At 47.6% G+C, this 8,564-nt stretch overlaps 1 pseudogene; it reads right to left on the bottom strand.

Moving 5' to 3' along the window:
- Nucleotides 1-1,322: 1,322 nt before the first annotated feature.
- LOC142871962 (heterogeneous nuclear ribonucleoprotein A1-like) lies at nt 1,323-2,140 on the bottom strand (annotated as a pseudogene).
- Nucleotides 2,141-8,564: the final 6,424 nt, after the last annotated feature.

Raw genomic sequence — 8,564 nt, 5'->3', positions numbered from 1 at the left:
AAGACCAGAAACACCAGGCAAGATTCTGAGCCTGGTGCCAGGCCAGTGGAGGTGCCCTGGGGACATGGTCTTGGAAATGTCCAGTGAGTGATTTGTTACCTATTTTTGGAGAAGGGAAATAAAATCTGAGCTCATCTGGAGTGAGTGATCAATGTGTTGCCGATGGCATCTGAAGGCTGGGCACATCTCTTACCTTCCATGGATTAGAAGTTTATTTCTCAAGACATAATCTTGAACATTCTGGACCAGTCATTCTCAGTGGGGACAGTTTGCCCCAAAGGGATATTTGACAATGTCTGGAGGCATTTTTGGTTGTCAGAACTGAAGAGAGGATGCTACTGGCATCTAGGGGGTAGAGGCCAAGGATGCTGCTAAACACCTTAGGATGCACAGGGCAGCCCTCCTAGCAAAGAACTATGTGCAAATTGTCAACAGGGTAAAGTGACCTGACACATAAAGCAACAGTAAGATCTCAATGTCTGAGAACTCAGTGCGTTGCCCCAATGGCTGAGTTCATATCCCAAATCCCACCTCACCCCTGGGTGACCAGCTGAGCAATTCACTTGCTCACCCAAACTCCACTTTTATCACTTTTGTTCTATTTTTTTTCCAAGAGAATTTATTGATTATACATGATAAAGGATGATACACAAGTGTCATTCCCATCTATAACTTTACCTGGTACCATTATTCAACTTAGATGTACTGGGCAACGATCATCTCTATAGCCAATACTCCCATGATTTTGCCTGGGCAACTCCTTTTACCGGTGAACTTCAGGTCAAAACAGTCACCGTCAGTTCAACTACACCAGGGTTTCTGAAGACAATGGCTTTTCTCCGCCCACACAGGTTGTGAATACATTTCACATAGAACTTGGCATCACCCTGAAGGAACTCTATCTTCACATCGTTGGGGAAGTTTACCAAAATGGCTTCAGAGTAGACTAACTTTATACAGCACGTTTAAAAAAAAGACATTTATTCAGTGTTATAATCAGACTATTATATTTAGCAATCAACAGCATGGGTGCAAAAAAACCAAAAAAACCACACATTAAAACCCTTTGTTGGAATGCTTTACACTTTCCACAGAACAGAAACTAAAATAACCTGTTATACAATTAGTCACAAATACAGTCCTGGAGTTTTTTGCCCCTACACAGGAGTATCGTCTAAAGCATGTCTTCTTTGTAGCAGGGAGGCTCTGCCACCACTGTAGTGTCCACAGAATTGCTGAGTCCACACATCTCTGATAACCAGTAGCTTTCCCGTCACTTCTTCGGCTCTCCTCTGCTGCTAAGTTTTGTTTCCTGGCAGTAATTAAAATTTTCTGCCCCTGGCATAGCCACCGCTGCTGCTGGAATAGCCACAGCCACCTTGGTTTCATGGTTTGGCCAAGTACTGGCCTCCACCACCACAGGGGAAACATTTTCTGCCTCCAAGGTTTCCCCCATTCATGGGTCCAAAATTTGAAGATTGATTGTTATAATTGTCAAAATCATTGTAGCTTCCACTCCCTCCAAAATTGCTTCCATCATTACCAAGTCCACTGTGGCCATCCCCACTGCCTCTACCACAGCTGCCACCAAAGCCACCACAACCAAAGTTGTCATTCCACCAAAACCACCTCCACCAACATCAACAAAGCTTCCAGACTGCTTCGGCCTCCTTGGCTGGATGAAGCACTGGCCATCTCTAGCCTCGACAGGGCTCTCCGTACTTCACAGCTGTGGCCACTCACAGGACGGCGTTGCCGAATGACAGTCTTATCCACTGAGTCACGGTCATCAAAAGTTACAAGAGCAAAGCCCCTCTTCTCGCCACTGCCTCGGTCCATCGTGACTTCAATCACTTCAATTTTCCCATGCTGTTCAAAATAGTCTCTTAGGTGATGCTCTTCAGTGACTTCTTTAATGCCACCAACAAAGATCTTTTTTGCAGTGCAGCGGGCCCTGGTCTTTGAGAATCTTCCTGGAGATGGCTCTCTTAGGATCCACGACTATTCCCTCCAGCTGGTGTGGTCCTGCACGCATGGCTGCATCCGCCTCCTCCACAGTGGCACGTGTGACAAACCCGAAGCCCCTGGAGTGCTCAGTGTTTGGACCTCTCATCACCACATGGTCCGTGAGCATTCCCATTGCTCAACACGGCTCCGAGGACTCCCACCGGCTGTGCAAAGCTCAGCACTCAGATGAGGAGCTTCCCAGCTATTGGGGCCCTTCCAGAGACTCTGACTTAGAGATGACAGTGGTGGGAAGAGAGACATTAAAGATGCTTCCTCGGCAGGGTCCATAGGCAGACAGGAGTAGGCTAATGAACATGTCTGTGCTTTCTCATCTTTAAAATATGCAAAAATCATCCTCACCTCATTAATTTCGTAGGGTGATCCATTAAATTATTCCATGTTAAAACTTTACATATATAAGTCCTCAACCCATGTTAGTCTTTTTTTTATCTTTCCTTACATATCCCGAGTCTCAGAAATCTTCTTTCCATAGAGAGCTTGAGTGTACCTGCCCTCCTCAACTGGGACCTGGGAGACAGGGCCTGGCAGACATGGTGGCATTCAGAGCTCGTGTCAGCCTTCAGCAGCATGGCAGGGCTCCCCATCACCTCTATCCAATGGCGCTTACCCCTGATCCCCTCTGTCACACGAATCTGCCTCAGGCTTGCAGTGGCACACAGCACTAATGGGATGATGATGCTTCTGCCTTTCTAGCCAGTCTGTCGCTTGCTTTTCCCACTAGACTCAGGAGGACAGGGGCCCTGTCTGTCTTAGTCTCTTTTGTGCATAAATCACTGCCTGGAACATCCTGGGCACCCAGTAAGTATTTTTCACATGAATGAATGAATGCACAAAGAATTCTGCAACAGACAAGCAAAAAACAAAAGCAGGGAGAGCATAGTTATTAATATATTCACAGCCCTCTGCTACTCAGGCCTGAGTGTCTCCAAAGACAGGGGCAGAGGCATGGAGGTGGCCATGGGAAGTGGAATGGAGCACAAGGATATGCTGTCATGCTCAGCCCTGATCTTCCTCACCAAAACCACCGCAGCCTTCAGCGTCCCTGGCTGCTGCCACAGCCACAGAGGACCCTGCTGGCAGAGCAGATCTAGAGACGCTGCAGAGCTTCTCCAGCGTGGAGCCTGGGGGAGCCGATGTAGCATTTGAAGGAGGAGCTGAGGGCCCAGCCCTCTTTGTGCAGAAGGATTTGGGACTCCGGCTCCCGCATGGTGGAAACTGAAAGAGCACATACAGATGGGTAAGTCCACGTCCTTGCTGCTCAGGGAAATACCCAGGTGTGGAGTGGGACAGGACCTGCCGGAACCACATAGTAAGGTGAGGGAGGGACTGGGGTCTCAGAGAAGGTTTACAGTCAGATTTAATTGCAGAAAGTGATTCCTACTGGCCTTGTCATTCACAGCCCTGTTACTAAAGTTGCAGCAGCATCTGTCACAACAGCCCCTTACATGCAACATCCTTCACTCCGTGGGGGCTCACAGCTCTCTCTGAGTCTAACCAGGTTGCTCCAGTGTTGGTTATTAGGAAGCACTCCCCCTGCCCAGACACCCAACAAGAACAGGAAGTCGTTTGCTCAAAAGTGATTTCCTGAGCACACCTGTCTGAAAGCGGGGAAGCACAGGAGTAAGGTGCTGTCCTTGAGCTTGAGTTCACAATCAACCCAGTGATGGAGGCAAGCTTGGGGGAGCAGCTTCATCTCGATCATAAATGGGTGGAAATATGTTTGTGGGATTTCTGACAACCACAGAAATAGCTCTGTGACTCTGTATAGAGTCAGAGAAACCAAGGCAGTTGGTCTAATGAGCTTGTCTGAAAGGCTCAAGTCAAAATGAGGGAGCTGGGACCTCACTCACAAAGTCTGTAGTTTAACCACTAGAAACTTCTTCTTTCAGGGTAAGGATTGATACATGCCATCGTATTAGTCAGGCTTAGTTAGTCTATGCAGGAATAACAAAAAGTCCCTGGCATCTCAGGGGCTTAACCTAAGAGTTATTTCTTGCCCAGATGAGAGTGAGACTTGGGTTGGGTAGCCTACCTCCGCCCTGCACCTGTGCCACCATGAGCACAAGGCCCATAGGGTCATTGTAGCAGGAGGGAAGGAAGGAGGGAGAGCATACTCATCTGTACATAGTCCATGGCCAGAAATAAACACATGGCCCCAAACAAATAGCCAGGCTCTGGGATGGCTGAGTTTTATGTGTCAACTTGAATGGTTCATGGGGTGCCCAGATTAAACTTCATTCCTGGTGTGTGTTAGGGTGTTTCTGGATGAGATCAGCATTCAAATCGGTGAACTCAGTCATAGATTACCCTCCCCAGTGTGAATGGGAATCACCCACTCCATAGAGGGCCTGAATATAATAACGCAGAGAAAGGAGGAGTCTGCCCCATTTTTTCCTGCCTGACTACTTGGGCAGGAACATCTCTTCTCACTTTCTCCTGCCCTCAGCCTGGGATTGCCACCATTGGCTTCTCCAGTTTTCAGGCCATCAGACTGAGACTGAATTACACCACTGGTTCTATCAGGTCTCCAGCTTGCAGACAGCAGTTTGTGGGACTTCTCAGCCTCCATAATCACGTGAGTGAGTTCCTCACCATAACTGTCTCCCTCTGTCTCACCCGTTGCCCTCAACACACACACACTATAGTTGCTTCCTAGAAAATTCTGCTTAGATATACATTCGTTCCCCCTCCTAGGGACCCCAGGCCTACCACAGCCCCTGCAGACAGTAGGCACTCTTGGTCATTTGTCCTTTTACCTATGAGATCTCAAGGAAGTCCTGTAACCTCTTCATGCCTTGGTTTCCTCATATGGAGAATGGGGCAGCTATTACAACCAATCTCACAAGGTTCTTGTAATGCATCAATGAGCTAATATATGGGAAGCATTTAGAATAGTCCCTGACACATAGTAGAAACTATACGAGTGCTCACTGCTATTTTTGTTACCTTTGTTTGCTGTTATTGGCCTCTCTCCCACTAGGCCTCCCGCACACACTGCGTTCTGGCCAGAGGGAGCTGCACAGGTATGACCCCCCCTTCACTTCTTCACTGTACAGCAGGAATCATCCCACATCCCGCCCTTCTTAAAAATGTGCCACTGGACACTCACACAAGTTAAACCATTATTTTATGGTAGTCTGAGACCAGAGCCTACTTACATTTTACACGGGCATCCGAAGGGCTTTTTGAGCACACTGTTACTATTTCCTGAATTTCCTAGGAAGCAACTACAGTGTAAATAGAGGGAAGTTTGTGCTTTGTTTGGTCTGGAGATTTTTCAAGAATTTCTCACTGTTTTGAAAAATCACGTCACTCATAGCAATGCTACTCATGGTCTTTGAGTCACCAACAAAACACACGCAAGTCAGATGCAAAACATCCACCGTGGTTTCTCACTTATGGGTGCAGGTAATCTGACTGCTGCATCCCATCTTCCAGCACGGCCATGCCCGGGCATTTGCACATTGAAATACATATTACTGTATCACAAATTATTTTTCCTTTATTTTTCCTTTATGTATAAAAGTTAGAGCATTATATGTATTGTCTTTAAAATACATACGTGAGTAGATCATGCTATCTACAAGTTTGATTTCAGATAGTAAAGGATATTTTAAAGGGGGTGCATGGAGTAATTAGTTTTCCCTCTTTTTTAGGAAATAAATAGGTCAGGAGGAGGAAGCTGAGAGAAGTCACCTGATGTTTCCCAGTCATTCTTCCCCGGCCTTCTGCGCTGTACTTTCTTGCAGCCTCTGAGGTATAGGCAATATTTGCAGTGGCTCGTGCCTATAGTCCCAGGCACTCTGGGGGCTGAGGTGCGAGCACTGCTGGAGGCCAGGAGTTCAAGGCTGCAGTGAGCTGTGACTGTGGCACTGCACTCCAGCCAGGGCAACAGAGCAAGACCCTACCTAAATAAAGAAAAATATAGGCAATGTCCATGCCTCCTTGCCACTTTAAGTGTCTAGAAATAATTAAGTTCCTTTGTTCTTCTGTCCCAGAGGGCTTTGTTTATTTTTTTAGAGGGAAAGGCGGCAGTCTGGGAGGCAGAGGACCTGTGTTTGAGTCTTCCTCTGGTAACCTTTAGACACACTTCTCTGGGCTTCTGTTCCATCATCTGCAAAAGTGAGAATAATAGTCCCATCCAGGGGGGTAGGGGGTATATTTTGAGATCTGTAAGGTCCATAGGAGCACGGGGCAGCGGGCCCAGGAGGGCCGAGACCCTGAGAGAGAATTAATCAGGCCCTACCGGAGAGCAGGGCATGCTGGGAAGAGCTCAGGGCTGGCTCTGCCCACCGGCTGGTCCTGTGACTCATTCATGCCCGCTCTCTTTACCTCAGTTTCCCCATCTGCAAAACAGGCACAGGAGCAGCACTAACTAGATGTATTCTTAGGCCCCTCTGCCCACAGAAGCCCTCTAAAATTAATTTAGAGATAGACTTATCCACAGAAAGGGGAAATATATTTATTCAGAAGAGACAGTTTCTGCAATGGGTTCATTTTGAGTCAACTTGGCCGGGCCAAGGGCTGCTTAGATTACACAGTTTTCTTCTGGGTGTGTCTGTGAGGGCGTTTCTGGATCATATTAGCGTTTGAATTGGTGGAATCAGTAAAGCATAGTACCCTCTGATCCTGGTCAGAGCAAAAAGCCGGAGGAAGGAGGAATTCACCCCTTTCGCTTCCTGACGGCTTGGCTGAACTGGAACATCTCATCTTCTCTTGACGTCAGACTGGGACTTACACCATCAAACGCCCTGGTGCTCAGGCCTGTGTACTCAGGCTGGAATTGTACCACCGGCTTTCCTGAGTCTCTAGCTTCTCGATGCAGATCATGGGACTTCCCAGTGTCCGTAATCACGAGAGCCAATTCCTCATGGCAAAAGTCTTCATTATCTATATCTGTATCTGTTGCTTTTCTGGGGACCCCTAATACCTTCTATTTTAATAGTGGAAAGAAGGAAGCTAAACCCAATTGTTCCATTGCTTTGGAAGAAATAATTACTCTCAGAGTGTAAGGTGACAGCACTTATTTCCACATGCTGTGGGAGCTCCCACCTGGGGCCACTATGTCTGAGCCACAGGCAAAGGGCTTTCACTCATACCCTGGGCTAGCACAAGGGGTATCCATTCTCTCATCTGAGCCACGCCTGCTCTAGCCAGGCCCCCTGCTGGGCACACCATGTGGTTTGCTCTTGCCATGGAGGAGGCAGGTGCAGAAGAAAGCTGAGCCCAGGCTGTGTGCTGGCCGTGGTGACTATGGTACCCCAGAGAGCTCCAGGAGGGAGTGCACAGCAAGGCACGTAGCCCAGCCAGGGAAGGTGGGTGTCAGGGGAGGTGCAGAGGAGGCACAGTTCTTGGGCTAATGTTTCTAGACAAAGTGAAGGATTGGAAGGCATGGTAGTTCCAGGCAGTTGGAACAGCCTGTGCAAAGGAGCCATGGCATGAGAAAATGTGATGGGTTTTAGGATTCATATCTATTGGGCATAAAGTATAGGGTTTAGAAAATCTGAAATTGAGTCTGATTGAGTAGTCAAGGGCTGGTCAGGAAGATCCTTATAGATCCTCATAAGTAGTTGTGATTGTCCTTTGGGCAAGTGGGAGTCATGGAGGGATTAAGAGCAGGAGTCTGACAGCATCAGATTTGAGGGGTTTTCTTTTTGTTGTTGTTGTTGTTTGTTTGTTTGTTTGCTTTGTCTTTCAAATATGACACAAATTTGTGTTTTCAAAAGACCTTGATGTCTTCCATGGGTGGTAGAAGCACCAAGGCAGGGAGACAATCAGGGAGCTGTTACAGAGAGACAGAATGGAAATTGAACTGCCACTGTGGCCATGGAAATCAATAAGAGCATATTGATCTGAAAGATACTAAAGGAGGAAGAAAAGGAGGAGTGGTTGGAGTGTAGCCTGGCGTGGCTGTTGTCAGCAGGTCCCTGGGCAAGGAGTGCTGCCCAGGTGGATACAAGATAAACTTGAGGCAGTTGTGATATAAAATGATGATGAGTTTTATGTGATAGGTGGCACCTGATGTAGGACAATGTCACATTGATCTTTACACCAATCCTAAGAGTTGGTTAATCTGGAATGTTGGCTATTCAGAGAGGGAAAGTGACTTGCCCAAGGTCACACATCCAGGAATCCAGCTGTGACTACAACTGCCCTATGTTAACTGGGACCGGAGTGACAGCAGTTTGAGAAGCCCCCTCCCAGAACCTCTCGGTGGCCTGCAGCTGTGCCACTGAAATGTGTTGCAGCATCTAAGAAAGAGTGTGGATGGTCCTTAGGCAGCCCAGGGATGGACAGGGTGGCAGCATGAGCTAGCCTGGGAGAGGAGAGACAAAGCCCATCCCTCTGAACAGGAGGGTCTTTGGTTGCCTTGGAGACTGGGGATGGGGAGATAAGCTTCCTGTTCTCTTTGTAAAAAATTAGGTGTGATTCGTTCTGTGATAAGCTATAAAATGCCTTGTCTTCCTTCTCTCTTCCCTTTGGCTTGTGGCCTTCTCATTCCTGCCAGATAGGTCGGTTGAGTTGGAAACATTGTT

This window comes from Microcebus murinus, chromosome 7 (genome assembly GCF_040939455.1).
Source record: "Microcebus murinus isolate Inina chromosome 7, M.murinus_Inina_mat1.0, whole genome shotgun sequence".
NCBI lineage: Eukaryota > Metazoa > Chordata > Mammalia > Primates > Cheirogaleidae > Microcebus > Microcebus murinus.
This window is presented reverse-complemented; position numbering and strand designations above follow the sequence as displayed.